The 18,009-nt window shown below is 46.7% G+C and overlaps 1 long non-coding RNA gene across 1 annotated transcript; it reads left to right on the top strand.

Moving 5' to 3' along the window:
- Positions 1–3,367, top strand: LOC109395580 (uncharacterized). The gene is made up of 4 exons (XR_002126688.1): positions 1–272; positions 1,308–1,438; positions 2,176–2,309; positions 3,232–3,367. It is a non-coding gene; the product is annotated as an uncharacterized LOC109395580 (long non-coding RNA).
- The last annotated feature ends 14,642 nt before the right edge of the window (positions 3,368–18,009 follow it).

Consider the following 18,009-nt stretch of genomic DNA (forward strand, 5'->3'; position numbering starts at 1 on the left):
ACACTGACATGTATTCGGCAGTGGCCCTGCCTCCGGCCCTCCCATTTCCTGCTAAGAACGCTTCACATTGGGCTCTGCTCACCCCACTTAGAGAAGACTTGGTGGGGGAGGGGAACCCGAGAGGTGAGTCTACCTGGCCAGGAGCACCCAGCAACTGTGAGTCACAGTCTCCCGAGAGGGGGCTCCCTTGCGCTCAACCTCGCCTTTTGGTTTTAACGAGGGCATCTCCTGGCAGCCCCTGGCTCCTGGCCTGGGTCACAAGAGCCCAAACGGTGAGTCACTGAGGAGCTGCCTCCTAAACAACTGGAAATTAGCTTTGATTCCTGGGGAGTCTTGGCCCACAGCCCTTCCTGAAGCAGCATCAGGGTGTTCCCCGGGAAGGGCAGGTTTCTGGGATGATCCCTTTGTGAGCCATTTTGAATCCTGGCCTGGCCAGGATGGGGCCCCTGCCAGCCCCTGCCAGTATGTACCTGTGGCAGAAAACCGAGGACCTGTATGGCCAGAGGCAGGCAAGGCAATCCCGGCGGGCTTCCAGGCGGAGGTGTCTCCCGCTGATGTTTGCAGTAGGGGTGGCAATCCCGGTGGGCTTCCAGGCGGAGGTGTCTCCCGCTGATGTTTGCAGTAGGGGTGCTGCGAGGACTTGGACTGGGAGGAGAGTTTAAGGCATTCAGGAAATGTGGCTGGCCTTATGGTTTTCTCACCACTGGCACAATGTGGTTGAACTGTCTCTGCATTAGCAAGGTCAGGACTGGGGTGTTAGCTCTGCCACTTAGGAGCTGTGTGACCTTGGCCAACCCTATCACCTCCCAGCCCAGACTTGTCATCTATCATATGGGGATAATTAGACCTACCTTTTGGAGTTTGGGACTGGATGGAAAAGGAATGAAATGTGTAAAGCCCTTTGCAATCCATGCCCATAGGAGGAACCCGTAAATATTGGGTACCTCCCTCCCTCCTTCCTTACCTGGCCACAGAGGAGGCAGCCGCTGTCCCAGGAGCTCAAAGTACTTACCCCACTGGGGTATAGCATGCAGCTGGGCCAGGGCCCCCAACATTTCAGTGGGATTATTGTCCCCACTTGATAGGTCTTCACTTCCACAATGGGGGGGATGGAGGTGAGTAGAGAGCCCTGTCTTCCTTCTCTTGGTGTAAACTTGCCCCTTGTAGTTTAGAAGACGTCATTGTCATTGTCATCATCATCATCCTAACAATAACGATGATCATTTACTAAGCTCCTACTGTGTGTCAGGCACTGGGCTGAAAGCTCCTACACTGCTTGATCTCACCACTTCTGTTGCTTCCCCCAGAGCCTGAAGAATCCTACACACTCTTCCGGCAAAGTAGGCTAACCTTATCCCTGAAGGATTCTTGGCCTGTTCATCAGTAACTATACTGAGGACTTACTATGTGCAGAGGATGCACGGGAGAGCAACGCCAGGTATGATGCCTGCCCTCATGGGGCTGACAGGCCAGTAGGGAGAGAGACATTAGTAATTACCTACGGAATGGAAACTTACAAATAGAAGTAAGTAGCTTGACAGATTTGTCCATGGGGCTATGAGAGCATTTAATGGGGGGGATCTGGGCAAACAGTCATTGAGGGCTTCTCTGTGGAAGAAATGATTTAGCAGGGATCTCAAGAAGTTAACTGGGTAAAGAGAGAAGTGGAGAGAGTCTAAATGGAGGGACAGCCTGTGCAAAGGCCCCGTGGTCCAAGGAACATCGCACCCAGCAGGGGCTGAAAGGAGGCTGGGGTAGCTGGGCTGGTGATGGATGGGTCTTGAAGGGTCTGATTCACCAGGAAGCAGACCGGGGGCCCTTGACTTCCCATTCAGCCCACAGTGAGCCTTTTGCTTGAGCCTGATAGACAGGTGGCCTAGAGCTTACAGGATGCTGGAGAGGGCCTGGGATCCCCCACGGGAAGGAGGCAGCTCTCTGAACTATCCGGTAACATTTCATCCCAGTGGGGAGCCTCCTTGGGCACCTGGATGATGGGGAGACTTGTCCCTCCAGTGGGAACAGGCTTTGTCCAGCTGTTGTCACACAGCTGGGTTCTCCTGTTTATGATAGAGAGCAAAGAACAAGAATCCTTGGTGTGGGCCTGTTGTCATCTTTCATAAGCTCGCCAATGTCCTTACAAAATGGTACAGCCGCGCCTTGTTGGTCTTTGTCCAGGGAACAATGGAATGCCACTGAAGGGTTTGAAACAAGGAGGTGGCCTGCCCATATCCGTGTTTGGGCAAGATGCTTATGGCTGCTGAGGAGAGAATGCATGGGAGGGACGCCAGCAAAGAAGAGAAAGCCAGCGAGTGAGTACCTCAGATTCCTTGGATGGCATGGCCCCGCGTACCCGGTGCTGGGATGAACTTGGTGGGTGTAGAGCCTGGGGGCGGGGCGGGGGGTGTTGTGTGGGTGCATCAGGCCACCACCCCCTTCATGGGTGCAGCGGTCATGGGCAGGGGGAGGAAACAGCAGACCCTCAACCCACAAATGCTCCACTGGGAGGGGCCCCTTGGCTTCCGAGTGCCATAGTCCTGGCTGAGACGACGCTGTGGGCTCTGGGGTCAGGCTGCCTGGCTTTACCACCAGCTAACTGGGTACCCCTGGGCCAATGACCTCATGCCCCACCCTCTCTGACCGATAATAATAGTATCTGTCTCGTCACATTGTTGGGAGAAGTAATAAAACGATACCTGCGAAGCGCTTAGAAGAGGAACCTGCTACTCCGATAGTTGTAACTCTTGCTGCTGCTGTTAGCTGCAGCGTTACTGGCTAGCACAGGTTTGGGGGCTCCTGTACGAAGCCCCTTCCTGCCTGGATCCTCCCCCAGGCCTTTCCTGGAGGCCTCAGGAGCCTGTTCAGGTTGTTGGTGGTCAGGCTCGCCCCTGATATTTTAGCATTTGTGTGGCCTAGGAGTCCTCAGACCATGTGCTTCCATGTTTAAAGGTCATCGATCAAGCTGACACACTGGGAAATAGGGCTCATTCAACCCTTCTATCTAAATATACTTCCCTAACAACAAATTAAAGAATACATGGAAAGCCAGTTTTCCTATGACTGTAAGTCAGGAATGTGTCCAAGTAGAGTTGAGTTGAATTATTACTGCGTGTATCTGGGTGTTTTGTTGATGGGCTGGCAACGTCTGAATAACTCATAAAATAGAGACATGCATGCTTCATAGATTATTATCCATTTATTCCATAACATTTGTTTTTCATGCTTTCGTTTCAGCAAAGTCTTCAATTATGTTATAATCACGTTCTTGGTGTGATTTGTGTTCCTCTGACAATAATGACCTGGACGATTTAAAAAAATGTAATTGTATTTGAAGTGTGTAAAATCTAATGGTTTCATAAAAAAATGTAAATTAGAGTGACTCTGAAGAGAAAAAAAATTAAAATTATTTTAATATATGTATTCAAAAGGATTTTTCTTGTAACATTCTCTAAATTCTGTATTAAAATGAAAAGGCAAAATATAAATTGTAGCTAATGAATATAAAAATTTTTTAATGGCAATTGAATAAAGTCGACTCTTCAAAAGTTATTTTTTTGGTTGCCATTCAGTTACATCTTGCCAAATATTTTAATAAAAGTAAAACTACTTGCAATCATAGTATTCAATGTCCTTTTGTTGCCAATGTAAGGAATTGTGATCATGACACACACGTTATGTGTAGACCTATATTTAGATAAATTTATGAGTAATATGCATTGTTTGATGTCACCGGGTGTTCTTTATCACCCTGTGACTCTGTGGCGAATATCGCACTAATTCACTGCCAGACCCTCTGAAGTGGAAATGAACAGATGCAAGAAAATGGACGTTGGGAGGTGATATTTGTTGTGCAAGACCTGGTGCATTCATGCTGTGGCAGGAAGGACCGGAGAGTCAGTTCATTTATCCAGGAGAACTGCTGCTCACGTCCTCCCTTTGAAGCGGCGTCCATCGCCCACGGCTTGGGAGACTTTGATGCAGTTGCCTTTTGTTCCCAGAACACGGGGCAAGAAATGCAAGGAAGTGTTTACTGGGGCCTGAAGGGTGTTAGTTATGAGAGTGGATTTACGGTGGGATTGCGCTGCCCCAGTGCCTAGTGCCCGTCAAGAGACAGAGGTACTCATAGGCCTTTCAGTGAAGAGTGTGTGTGTGTGTGTGTGTGAGAGAGAGACAGAGAGAGAGAGAGAGAGAGAGAGAGAGAGAGAGAGAGAGAGAGAGAGAGAGATACATGGGGTCCTTTAGCACATGGGGCCCAGGGCACGGCCTCGTTTGATCTGCATCTCTGGTCTGTGCTGGTGGTAGTGACCGCCACCATTCGTTCAGCACCTTCTAGGTTGTTCTAGGGGCTTTACATTAACTTCCACCACAGCCCTGTGAAGTCGGTATTATTCTGTTTTACAGATGATGAAACAGGCTCAGTGTCTTGCCAAGGAAGTAAACAGCCCAGGCAACACGACTGCCCCACTTCACAGGGTGGGTCAGAAGCCAGACGACTCTGCTGCTGCTGCTCCGTGCTGCCGCCCAGTGGTGAGTTTAGGCACAGGCCTGATACCGCTGCCTCACTCATGCCCTGAGGCCCAGGGTTCTGGAAGGTGTCTAGTTCCACGGATGCACGAAAGCTGACCTCAGCTGCTTCCTCTGACCATTTGTGCTTCTTCCAGAGCCTACTGCTCCACCCTCCCTGGAGGTACCCAGGTGCCCAGAACCCCATCCTTGGGGCTTCTTTGATGTGTGACCTGGATTTCCTAAAACTCTGCAAACTTCCTTTCTCCTGGGCTCCACCACCTGACATCATCAGGGCCCCAGGGCTCAGGAATGCTCTGCTGCTCCTTCGGAACTTAAGGGGCCTCTGACACCGACCGGAGGAAGGAACCCCAGACAGGGAGGTGAGAGATCAGGCTTCAAGCTCTGCCAATAACCAGCCCACTGCGCCTTCTGGGCCTCTGTGAACCATGAGAGGGTTGTAGGAGGTAATCTGCAAGAGCCCCTGCAGTTCTAAAGCACACTCGGGCTGTGGCCGTGGACTTGGTAGGATTCTTAGCCAGGGATTCCAGATGCAAAAGAGCCTGAGTTCCTGTTATCTATCGCGGCTGACAAGCCACCCCAAAACACAGTGGCTTAAGCAACTGCAATTTGCTATTTCTCACAATTCTGGAGGTAGTTTGTGTGTTTCCTCTGCTGATTTCATCTGGGCTCCCTTGTGGGGCCGTCATCAGCTGGAGGGTCCACTGGGCTGGAAATCCCAGGAGCCTCAATCCCGTGTCTCATGGTGATGCCGGCTATCAGCTGGACACCTTGATTCTCTTCCTCCACCAGGATGAGAGAAGTGATGACTCACCCTCCACTTGGCTTGATCAGCTTTCTTACACGGGGGTCTTGGTGTTGCAAGGTTGGCAAAGGTAGAAGCTACTTCCAAAGAGGGAAATATAGTAGGAGTTTTGGGGACAGAGCCCTACAAGCTCTGAAGTCTTTGCTTTTCACTGCCCAGAATCCCTTCTCTCCTCCTTTGATGGTATCCCATTTTTCCTTCTCTCATTCTATTTGGTCCTGGTGGAACTGACAATCAAAATGAGGCTCCACCCCAAAGGCAGACACATGCCCCAAGCCAGCCAATCAGACTCTGTCCTGGGACCCAATGCCTTTAGCAGAAGGATTCTCTAGCGTAAGGCAGATGGAGCAGAGTATTCTGTCCTTACTGTCCTAAAGAGACTATTCATAAGGTCCTGCTGTGGAGACTCCTCACATCCTGTCCCTCCCAAAGCCTGCTGGGTCAGGTCTTCCATTTCATGAGTCACCCAGCTTTCTTTCACCAAGTTGCTTCTTGTCTTTGGTTAGCCAGCATACATTTCTGTAGCTTGCAAACAAAGATCTTTAATTGATATGGAAATTATGCCAGGAAGAAGGTTGTAGGCAACAGGCCCTGAGGGAAATAGGGAATCTGGGATAGGTAACTGGGTAGAGATGGGACCTGATCTGGCACACGAGCTTCCCACGGTACCCACAATCGCTAAATAGACATCTGCTCACCAAGGGCAAAGCTTGGGGGACTTGCCAGTTGCTGATAGCAACAATTTAAAGGGAATGAGGAATGAGATGGTTGCTTTGACAGAATCAGGTTAATTAAAGAGGGAGGTATTTATCATACCCAGCACCGCCCAATGTATTATATGTTTCTTGTTTATTACTTCTATTTTCCCCTCATAGAATGTGAGCTCCTGGAGGGCGGGCACTGTCTTGCACACTGCTCCCTCGCCAGTGGCTAGAACAACACCTGGCGCACAGTAGGCACTTAGTCATTTGATGGACAAATGTGAATACACGGCAAGCTCCAGCTTAGGATTTCTAGAGGAAGAAACAGAAGAGTTAGCCTAGAAAGAATTGAAGGAATTTGCTAATTCATATTATCAAAAATCTGGGGAGAATTGTGAGAAGAGACGTTAAGGTTGTTTCACCAAGAATAAAATGTTGTGTCAAATTGGACGGAGTATTACTATGGGGCCGTGGCCCAGGGTTCTGTGATTCAGTGTACTAATTTGGGCAGCCCTGTGAGTCTAATGTTCCCTGCGTTGGCGAATTTAAATGCTGGTCCACATTGCGTGACATGGAAAGCCAGACTCACTGTCTTAACATGGTGGTAGGAATGAAACACGTTGAGGAGACACGAATTCCAGATTGTATCTATCCCTTGCACCCTGCCTCCCACCCACCCTGTCACTGTCCCCTGAGAGGGTCCAGATTTCTCTTCTGTCACTCTCACTCAGAGAACCCAACTGGTGATGGGAGCATCATAATTTTTAAAAAGATGGTTTGGGCTTTTCTTTCTTGGCCAAAAACACTGATTGTCCCCCAACACCAAAGAAGCTATGGCCGAAATTATTTCAGTGGGATTGAGGGATGCCCAGGGTGGCACAGCCAGAAAGCAGCAGGCGTCACCAGGGGCCGAATGAGTGGGGTCACCATGACACTGGGTGAGGTGATGAAATCTCAGAGCACCAGAGATAAAATGTGCCTGTCCCCCCCAGAGGCCTTTTCTGATTTGTGCACTCGGCACACCTGAACTCCAGGGTGGTGAATATACAGCGTTTTCATTTCAGTGAAGTTTCTTGGGGTCCAGGAGGCATCAGGCTATCCTTTCTAAATCAGGAGACCTAGACTGGCATTAGATTTCCCCCAGGCACAACTGTCTTTCATTCTGGGGTTCCTTTCATTATTTTTGTGACTGTGTTTTGGACTTAATGTTTTCAACTTAGCTTGCCTTCTTATTTTGTTGGGATGCATCCTTGGGTAATTTTCTAGAAAAAAACACACTTCTAAATCCTTCCACATCCCAAAATACCTTGGTTGCCTCAGACTTCCTCTGGATGTAGAACTCTGGCCCAGGGGTTGGCAAATTGTGGCCCGTGGACCAACTGTAGCCTGATTCTTGTCACTTTGTAGATAACTGTTTATTTCCTCCTCTTTCTCAGAAGCTTTTAGGATTCCTTCTTCATCTTTAGGGTTCTAAAATTTTATAGTGAGGAGTCTTCTCCACCTGATATTCTAGGCACTTAATGAAGTTATTCAGTCTGTGGACTGTTATTCTTCAGCTCTGGGGAATTCTCATGTTTCTTTGAGAATTCTTTTTGCTCTCTTTTCTCTTTTTCAATTTCCTATAAGTTGACTGTTGGACTTCCTGAATTGATTCTCCAAGTCTCTTATGTTGTCTGTTATATTTTCTCTTATAGTCTTTTTGTTCTACTTTCTGAGAATTACCTTCACTTTATCTTCCAGTCCTTCCTTGATTTAAAAATTTTCAGCAGTCATATTTTTTCTTAAAATGTCTAAGACCTCTTTCTCGTTATTCGGTTACTCTTTTAACATCACGTCCTTGTGCTTTATGGATGTATTATTTTCTTGAATCTTTCTGAGGGTAACAATTAGAGATTTTAAAAAATGATCTTCTATTTCCTAAGCTATCTCTCTACTTTTTGGGTCTTCTCCCCCACTTATTTGATTATAGTGACCTCCTTTATTTTGCAGTGTTTCTTCACATTTCCGGTGGTCCTTGATTATTTGTTCGTATTTCCAAACAAGACAGTAAACCTCTACATACATGTGTGTGGGACTTGTTTTTCAGTGGGTTCTGTTTTTCAGATGAATGGGCAGCTGTTATGCCAGTATGAAGAGCTCTTTTATCTTGGGTATTAACATCCATGCTAATTTCCCTAATTATTCCCAGACATCTTGCTGAAATAAGAAAACGTCCTCTGCTTTTTTACTAAGAATGTAGTGGCAGGGGGTGGGGAGATTGGAAGCCCAGGCACTAAGCAGTCTATGTGTGTATGTGTGTTTCTGTGAGTGTGAATATGAGTGTGTGTTTATGGTGTGGTGGGAAGGGTTTTATCAACCTTTCCTCTTCATTTCGTTGGTGATAGCCAGTTTTTACTTTGAAAAACCACCCCTCCCCCTATTCCATGTGATCCTGTAGGGTCATCTGTCATGGTGCCCTGCACTTTCCACCACAAGTGTGGACTCATGACCCAAGATGTCCAAGCACAGTCCCCTGTTTCTCCTGGCCGTGGGGCTATTTCCAGGAATAGGCACCTAAACTGGACCAATCAGAATCTTTCATTAGATTTGATTTATGAGTCTCCCCTTTCCCTGGGGTCTTGAGTTATAATGACCATGTGAGCTATGACCATTGACCATCTATCTTGATTATATGGAAGAAGCTGCCTATAGAATGGAACCATTATGTTGAGGGAGGTAGAGACAGACAGACAGACAGACAGACAGATAGATAGATAGATAGATAGATAGATAGTCAGACAGATAGATAGATAGATAGATAGATAGATAGATAGACAGATTCTTTGCTTCAACATTGTTTGACTTCCACTCTGAACCTTCAAATTATGTAAGCCAACACATTCTCTTTGTGACAACGCTAGCTTCGCTTGGGTTCTGTCATTAGAAACTGAGATGGATTAGACTAATCCAGGAGGTGTCCATGGGTGGCCGCAATCTGGTCCTAATTGTACTCAGGAGACCTCTGAATGGGGTCCTTTGGGTGGCATATGGAGGTGAAGCTGAATACCAGGTGCTATGGTTAGAAACCTCAACAAAGATCCGTGGGCTGAACCGTGGCTTAGAGAGAGTATAGCCCCAGCCTTTCAAATGCACCAAGTGGCCACTAGGAAGTGTAGCCATGGTGTCCCAAGACTCTTTCCCAAATGCTCTGGCTGTGCAAATCCTCAGGACTACTGTACAACTTCAAGAGGGGGACAAAGACTCACCCCAGTCTTACTTAAACTGCCCACCAACCTGGGTTAAATGAGACAAACTGATCTAATTTGGAAAGTTAAAACTATGTGACATTTCTTGTACTTGAGTGTCATGGAAGAAATCATACTGATGACTCCCCACCCCTCCTTGTCACCATCATCTTCGTTATCTCATTTCCCAAGTCTAGGCTAGTCAGTGTTCGATCATGCCATGTCTGAGCTATCACAGCCGAGCTCAGACCCATCCATCTCTCTCATTTTTTCTCACCAGGGGTTAAAACAGCTTCGAGCCTTTTCCTACCCAGGGTCACCTTGTGATACTTTGATGTTAGACAGAGTACATTTCCAGATCAAGATCTGAATTAATTTGTCAATCAAGTCCTTAGCTGCTGAGATCAGGAACAAAGGTGATCCAAAACCAGATGAAAGCAAATAAGATAAGTGACTTCAAATATTAACCAAAGGCTAGCAGTGAACTACATAAGGAAAAATCAACCAGTAAATTAGACAGCATGGCATAAGATCGACAAGATACAGTTTCAGGGTTCCAGTATGGGGGAGGGGGTCTGATCAGGGCGGGCTAACCCCCAGAACTAGGCTCATACCTAAGAGTGGAAGGATTACTCAATTCATAATATAATGGACCAAGGGGCACAGCATAAACAGCTGTTAGCATTCATTAATGTATGTTTATTGAGCATCTCTTATGTGCAGGGTTTTGTCCTGGTGTAAAAACAAATCAGGTTTGTAGCCTCTCCTCCAAGCTTGTGGTCCCAAAGAGAGGAGATAAGCAGGTGTGGAAATAACATTAACTCTCAGTAGAAAGTGATACGTGGCATAGGAGAGGTAGAGATACAATTCTATAGTGTTTGTTTTAAAATGTTTCAAAACGTTAAAACAAAATTAATCAGGTGAGATAAGATATTCTTCTGGGCTTGGGCTAACAAGAGATGGAGATTAAGTTCACTACAAAAGCTACTTATATATGGGAAGGGAACACATATTATTTAATGAACCTGCCTCCAAAAAACCCCAAATCTGATGTCAGCTAGGAATTTAAGAAATAGATAAGGAGTCTAACTAGGGAAACAAAATCCAAGTGGCATTTGAGGCAAGCCGTTGTTTCCATATAGGGCGGAGCTTCAGGCGACAATATTAGCCAGCCAGGGCAGGTTCCGGGGGAGGGGCTTAGCATAAGCAGGGGCCCTGCAGGCCTTGGTGTAGGCTAGTGAAACTTGACCTTGAACTAGAAAGGGCTGACCTTACCACAGTGCAGGGGACAGCAGGGTTCTTGAACAGGTGCCCAAGGGCTGTGCAAGCTTCAGGCAGCCTGCACAGCTGAGGGGAGAAGGATCTGTTATGGGGGGAAAAGCCTCCCCTAACCGAGTCCCCCGGGGCAGAGCAATGATTGGGTGCATATCCTGTGTTTCTTCAGCCAGGTCTGCAGGCCAGGACTTTAGCTTCAGCTATTAATAAATTTGAGCGTGTTTTTACAGGGCAGTGCTTCTCTCAAACTTTAACATGCAGATGAATCCCCTGGGGATTTTGCTAAAATGCAGATTCTGACTCACTCCATCTGGGTTGGACCATACCTTGAGTACCCAGGTAGGTCCCACCACGGACTTCCTGAGTCAGGATCTGCATTTTAACAAGATTTTTCCGGTTGGCTTTTGGGCATGTTATCTTTTGAGAAGCGCTGCTCTAGAACATAGGGGTTTTAGCTGTTAGCATTAAAGGCCTATGTGGTCGACACAGATGGACGGTCCGTTTCTGTGGCCTCAGGGTCGAGGGCAATGTCTGGAGATGCGTTTGGTTGTCTTACCTGGGAGGATGCTACTGGGACGCAGTGGATGCAAGCCAGCGATGCTGCCGAACACCCTACATTGCCCAGGACAGCCCCCACAACACAGGATGATTTGGCCCCAAAATGTCAAGAGTGCTGAGGTTGCAAAACCCTCCTGTAAAGGGATCAGGTTTGAATTTAGATGGCCTACTCAATGTAGTCAATCGATTGCCCTCGAAGTTAGCTTTTATATTTATAATTTAGTAATTACACAAGTCATACCATGGCTAAAGACTGGATTCACCCATGGAAAGATGACAGGTTTTATAACACAGAAAAAAGAAATAACCCAAAAAAGGAATGGGCACTCTTAATATAATCGTAATATGTCATCTACCTACAGTGAGGTATAGAGATGAGGCAATAAAAGTGTTGTCAACTTGAGGGTGAAGAAGGCCGTTAAAATGTCCTCATTTGTAATAAGTACTGTGTCTCTAGGGATCAAGATTGCTCGGAAAATTAAAAAAGGAGCCAGAATTATTTGAGAAGTATGCCTCGGGCTTTTTGTTTGTTTTTAATCTGAACGGAAGCAATAGAAGAAGGAAAATAAAATAAAGGTAGACAGGCAGGTTAATGTAGGGGAGAGATTTCCTTAGAACAGGGGCCAATTTTCAGGCCCCGCCCCAGAATGTCTGAACCAGAAACTCTAGGGGTGGGGCCCTGGAACTCGGCTTTACAAGCCTCCCAGGTAATTCTGATGCTCACTCCGGGTGGAAAACCATTGACTTAGGAGAAAAGCAGAGCTATTAGAGGACTGCTTAGAAACAAACAAAAAAATGAGCTCTTGAATCCTTTAGCCAAGACTGAACCAATGAGGAATGAGCAGGATAAATTTGGAACCGTCATTCCCTTGGATTTTAGCTGCATGGTAAAATCACATTCTCTCTCATCTAATATGCTTTGATGCTGGTTTTTCTTTTCTTTTTTTTTAAAGATTTTTTTTACTGAGGAATCAGGGAAGGGGAACAGACAAGTTGCTGTCTTTTTGTTCTTCAGTCTAGTTGTGGAGGATGCCACTTCACTGGCCCATGTTGGTATTATGATCATTGTGCTCTTCCCGGCTGAGGCAGTCAGTCACAGGCATTGGACGGCAGCTCACGGCGGCTCACAGCGGCTCACGGCAGTTCTCACCATCTGCCGGCTGCTTACGCTGGCTGCTGGCCACTCACGGTAGCCCACGGCAGCCCACTGCAGCCCCGCTGCAGCCTATGCTGGTACCGGCCACTCACAGCAGCCCAGCTCCAGGTTGAGCTGTAGAGGGCGCAGCATCACATCTTAGCTGTAGAGGGCGCAGCATCACTGGCCCATGTGGGAACCGAACTGGTAGCCCTGCTGCTCGTGCTCCCAAGCCAACTCTTAACCAACGAGCCACTCGGCCGCCCAATGCTGGTTTTTCTGTGGTTTTATCTGAAGTGGTCAGGAAGGTGTTTTTATGCAACTAGGTCAAGAATGCCACCTGTCAGACAATTGTAAAATGACATTGATTTTAAGATGCATCTGGATTCTATCAAATCTGGATGCATTAAAATGAGGGTGGGGGAAACAGTGCATTTAAGAACAAATGAATTAGGGTAATTTTCAGACTTTACAGTCAGCCCTGAGTATCCAACAAACCATGATCAAAAACAGTTGAAAAAAAAATTACATTGTTGCTGCTGTGTACTATGTGGTTAGGCCTACAATGGTTACTTCTGTACTGAATATGTACAGACTTTTTTTCTTATCATTGTTCCCTAAAACAATACAGTATAAAAACTATTTACACAGCATTTACATTGTATTAGGTATTATGAGTAATCTAGAGATGATTTAAAGTACACGGGAAGATGTGCATAGGTTCTATGCAAATACTATTCCATTTTATATAAGGGACTTGAATATTGTGGATTTTGACATCCTCAGGGGTCCTGGAACCAAAGCCCCACAGATACCTAGGGACAGCAATACTTTCTCTCTGGGAATTTAAATGGAAAAGGGTTCTTATTCAAATGAAGGGCACTATATTGTTGGAGTTTGTTTATTGGAGTATCTTTCTGATGTCATTGGAACTCATTGCTGAATCTCTAGCAGCCTGGGCAATGTGGCTGAGCATGAAATGGAAAAAAATGTGGAACGGATTTTCAGCTTTGGGTGTGGGGTAGTGTATCGGGATTAGGTTCAGCTGTGAATGATAGGAACCCAAAATAACGGTGGTTTACCCGAGACCGACATTTATTTCTCTGTCATAGAAGAGAGGTCTGGAAGTAGGCAGTCTTGAGTGTAAAAGTGAGTCCACAGTCCTGAAGGACTGAGTGTTCTCTACCTGGCTGCTGTGGCTTTCTAAGTGTATGAATTATGGTTCAATATGATTGCTTCGGTGCCAGCCATTGCGTCCGCATTCCACGTAGAAAGAGGGCACAGGGCCAATCCCAGGGGGAGATCTGGCACAGTGAAGCAAGGGGCCTGCAATGGAGATGGAGAAGCGGTGGCCCAGAGAGGCGAGGGAAAACCCAGGAGAGTGTGGACCCAAAGGGAGGAGAGAGTTTGAGGAAGGAGGGTGACAGCCTCTCTTTCTGGTGAGGGCCACTGCGTTCTTCTGTTGTCACGTGATGTGCAACAGAATAGAAACATTCTGTTGAGAGATTTATCCCATCAGAACGCGTAGCATTTCTCATGACCTCAACAGCCACATGTGGCTGGTGGCTACCATAGCGGATGGTATAGGATGTGGCCACCATTGCAGAAAGTTCCATTGGGCTATGCTGGTTTATGCCATTCCAAAAGGACGGATTCTATGCCAGGGATTGGATGGGTGGGGAGAGAAAGTGGGGAGAGCCAGGGGGAGGCAGGGTTGGCCCCGGCGGAGGCAGCGATAACCAGAGCTCTTCATAGAGGTGCTATTTCAAGCATGACTGTTTCTATGGACATCTGGAAGCAAATGGGTGCCAGCCCCAACTCCTGAAGTGCCACTTTTGCTACAATTCAAGCTCTGTCATATGCGGTAAGAGAGTCCAGTCAGCCCCTTCGTTTATTTGGTGCACACTGGCTGAGCTCCGACTGTGTTTGCTCCTTTGTGGACAACTGGGCGGGGAGAGGTAAATTAGACTCAGCCCATGTCCTCAGGGAGCTCCATCTAGTGTTGGTTTCTAGACTCACCCAGAGATAAATTAAAACGTGCTGCGTGCACATGGGAAAGAACATGGTGCTGTGAGAGACGAGAGAAGGATCTTCACACCTTGTTTGGGAGCATCGAGGACGGCTTCCAGGATGAGGAGGTGGGTCCTGAAAATGAAGTCTGCAGGATGGATAGTAGCAACCTAGGGGAAGAAGGGGACGGTTGAGGTTTCCAGGTAGGGGTGACAGCATGAGCAAAGACAAGGAGGTTGGAAAAAACAATTCTTTTGTCTGGAGCGATGAGTGTGAGGCAGGGGGTGCATGGACAGACCTGAGGCTGAAGAGGACGCCCAGTCATAGACCATGCACGGCCCAGGAAGAGTTTTGGCTTTCATCCTGGGGGTGCTGAGGTGTGTCTGAAGGGTTTTAAGCAAGGGATGACCTGGAAGTAGGTCTGGAAGTAAGAGGATGCTTGGAGGAGGACATGTGGTTAAGAAGCTGATGTAAAAATCTAGGGGAGGCACGAAGGTGAGCAGAGAGAGGGCAATGATGATGGGAATGGAAAGGGGTGGGCCGGGCAGAGACTTAGCAGGTGGCACTAGCGGTACCTGGGCTGACTGGCTATGGAAGAGGGTGAGAGGGGTGGCTAAGGTGATAGGCCCATTTTCAGCTTGGGTGGTTCGGTGGAGACGGGGTAGATGGTGGTGCCTCTGGCTTAGATGGACTGCAGGAAGAAAAGGAGTTCGGGTTGGGGCATGTTGAATGTAAGAGGCTCGTGGGACACATAGGGGGACATGTCCGGTGACAGCTGGAGGCGTGCACCTGCAGCTCAGGGGAGGGCCTGAGCTGGGGCCCCACATTGGAGAGGCATCCACTGAGAGTTGAGAGAAATGTCCTGTTTGATGTATAAGAGCTCAGGAAGGAGCAGAGAAAGAAAAAACAAAACAGTTCAGAAAGTGGGAGTAAAACAAGAGAGAGTTGCATTGTGGAAAGCAACAGGTAGAAAGTTTTAAGAAGCAGGAGATAATGAATGATGTTCAAAGAGTGAAGTTAGCAGAGAGATCCAGTAAAATAGTGATGAAAAGGGTCTACCGAAGTTAGAGACCTGGAGGCCAGTGGGGACCTTGGTGAGTGCCGTTTTCACAGAATGGTGATGCAACGTCCTAGGAGATGTTCTCGGTTGTGATGGAATGTGAGTTATGTGGGTGTAGCCACTTGTCAAGGTTGTCCAGCTAAGATTTGTGCATTTCAACATAGGTGTATTTTACCTGCAAGGAAGAACTGTAAACAGTTATGATGATGATAGGTGAGTGCAGGGACAGAGTGGGTGGAGACATAGGTGATAAAAGAAGGCAGAATGTTGATAAACGTTCAAGCTGATGGATGAATACAGAGGAATTCCTTATATGATTTTGTTAACTTGGTATATGTTAGAAATTATCAAATACCAAGAGTTTAAACTAAAGAGCTTAAGCACACGTGAGTGATTCTCTCTTCTCTGTCTTCCTGGCTGGTGGTAAACTTCCTAGCTCTCTCATCTGTCCTTCCACCTGACTGGTTGGGGTGTGGAAAGATTCTGAGATTCAGGCTTAGTGGAAACCCTGTCACCATGGTTTCCTAGAGCTGATAAAGCATAGGAATCAGGCGCCCAGTCTTCAGAGCTCTGAGTTGGAATCCCAACTGCTATTAACTGAGTAAACATTTGTGTTAATCATTGGACCCTTTTCATTCTCTGTTTCTCCTATAGACAGTGGAGTTAATATAGCTACTTCATTAAGGAACTTGAAAAATATTAAACATAAGAATGTATGCAAATCATTAGGATGCAAGTAGCAGAAAACCCAACTCAAACTAGTTTCAACAATAAAAGAAATCTATTGACTCGTGTAAGGAAAAGGCTAGGGGCTTTCAGGTATGGTTTGATCTAGGGGTACAAGCTTATTATTATTATTATTATTATTATTATTTCCCAAAGCCTCCAGATAGCTGTGCATCTCTTTCCATATTTTATTCCAGGTACCTAGGACTTTTCTTCTTCTTTTTCATTTTCTTGCTTTTCTGCCAGAGAAGAGGTTTCACACATCGATAACATTAGGCACATTTTATGTCCTCTACTATCCTGCTTGCTAAATGCACTGCCTTTTGGTTCTTTCTGTTTCTGTTGTGCACCATACTTTTTTTCTTTCTCTCCTCAAATATGTCGAGCTTGGCCCCACCTCTGTGCCCTCGCCTTAGCTGTTCCCTCTGCCTGAATTGATTTTCTCTTGATCATCTTTGGGCTGACTCCTTCATATCACTTCAAATGCATTCTTCTGTGTAGCAGTTTCCTGGCCTCTCCATCTCAAATACATACCCTGCCTTGGCCCCACCCTCTCCTAGTCTCCTGTTTTATTTTCTTTATATTACTTAATACTATCTTTTTTCCCCAGGTAATTTGTTTATTGGCTGCATCTGCCTCCTTTCATTGGCTTATTAGTGCCAGGAGGCAGGGACCTTGTCTGTCTGGCATATGCTGGGTACTTCGTGCCTGGTTCTGTGCCTGGAATATTAAAAGTGCTCAATAAATGTCCTGTTGAATGAATGAATGGAGAGTGGGAAAATCAGTTTTATCTACCTCATGGGAATTGCTAAAAGAATTGAATGAGAAAATGCATTTGAAATGCTTGGTCGGGGACCTGCCACGAAGTAAGTGCTGGTACATGGGAGGGGTTGAGATGCACCACATTTGCTCTTGTCACTATCCTGGCTTTTGAGCACCTTTCTCCATCATGCTGTCATTCAGATGGAAGTGATGCCCAGGCCATGACCCAGTTGCAAAGTGGGGAAGCCCCTTGGTCATCCAGGGGTTGCCTTCATTGCCTTCATGCTGCGGAAAGGGGTTGATGTGATTTATTTCCTTTAGGGAATGGAATTCATCAGTAGCTTTGCCCTTGAAAAGTCTTCTGGGCGATGTTTGAACTAAATGTAAGAAGCTCAGATGGTCTGGATTTGATGTTCAAGGTCTTCAGAGACCGGTGGAAGCCTCATCACTTCACTGGCCAAATAAAAACACTGGCATTCTAAACTAAGATGTGCTTTTGGGAAGGTGACTAGCAAGAAGGCTGTTTTGGGGTGGTCAGTTAGCTCAGTTGGTTAGAGCGCAGGCTCATAACACCAAGGTTGCCAGTTCGATTCCCACGTGGGCTAAGGAGCTGTGCCCTCCACAACTATTGGGTTGTCGGAAAAGTCAAGACGCATTTTTACAATGAAAAACAGAAAAAATATGTTATGACATTTCCGACAACCCAATAGATTGAAGACAACTACTTGACTTGGAGCTGATGGGTCCTGAAAAAACACACTGTGCCCCAATAAAATTTCTTAAAAAAAAAAAGGCTGTTTTGTTCTAAAAAGTTAGCCTTCCTTTTCCTTGGGAGAAATCCTTTCCTCCAAGAGTCCATTCTCAGAGTTTCTTGAACCAAGGTGAGTAGCACTACCATCCTCAGACCTGGGTCTCCAGGGCCCTGCCCTGGGGTGAGGACCCTGAAGACCAAGGGACATGCCTGCTGGGAACCTGTGGTCCCCCTTTTAGACCATTATCTGGGTGCCTGCAACTCTGCAGTTTCCTTGCCCAAATGGCTCTGAGTCACCTCCAGGACGTGTGGGTCGTTTGCCCAGGTTCACGCCCTTGAGGGAAGGTGGCATATGCCACATAAACAAGAAATCAGCCCAAGCTTTGGCTGGGAGTGAAGGAAATCTGAAATGGGTGTGAGAGGATGGAGATGATGAATATCAGTTAAGAACTTGGAAGCAGCTGAAATAGCAGGGACTGTG

Source organism: Hipposideros armiger, unplaced genomic scaffold (assembly GCF_001890085.2).
Source record: "Hipposideros armiger isolate ML-2016 unplaced genomic scaffold, ASM189008v1 scaffold_477, whole genome shotgun sequence".
Taxonomy (NCBI): Eukaryota; Metazoa; Chordata; class Mammalia; order Chiroptera; family Hipposideridae; genus Hipposideros; species Hipposideros armiger.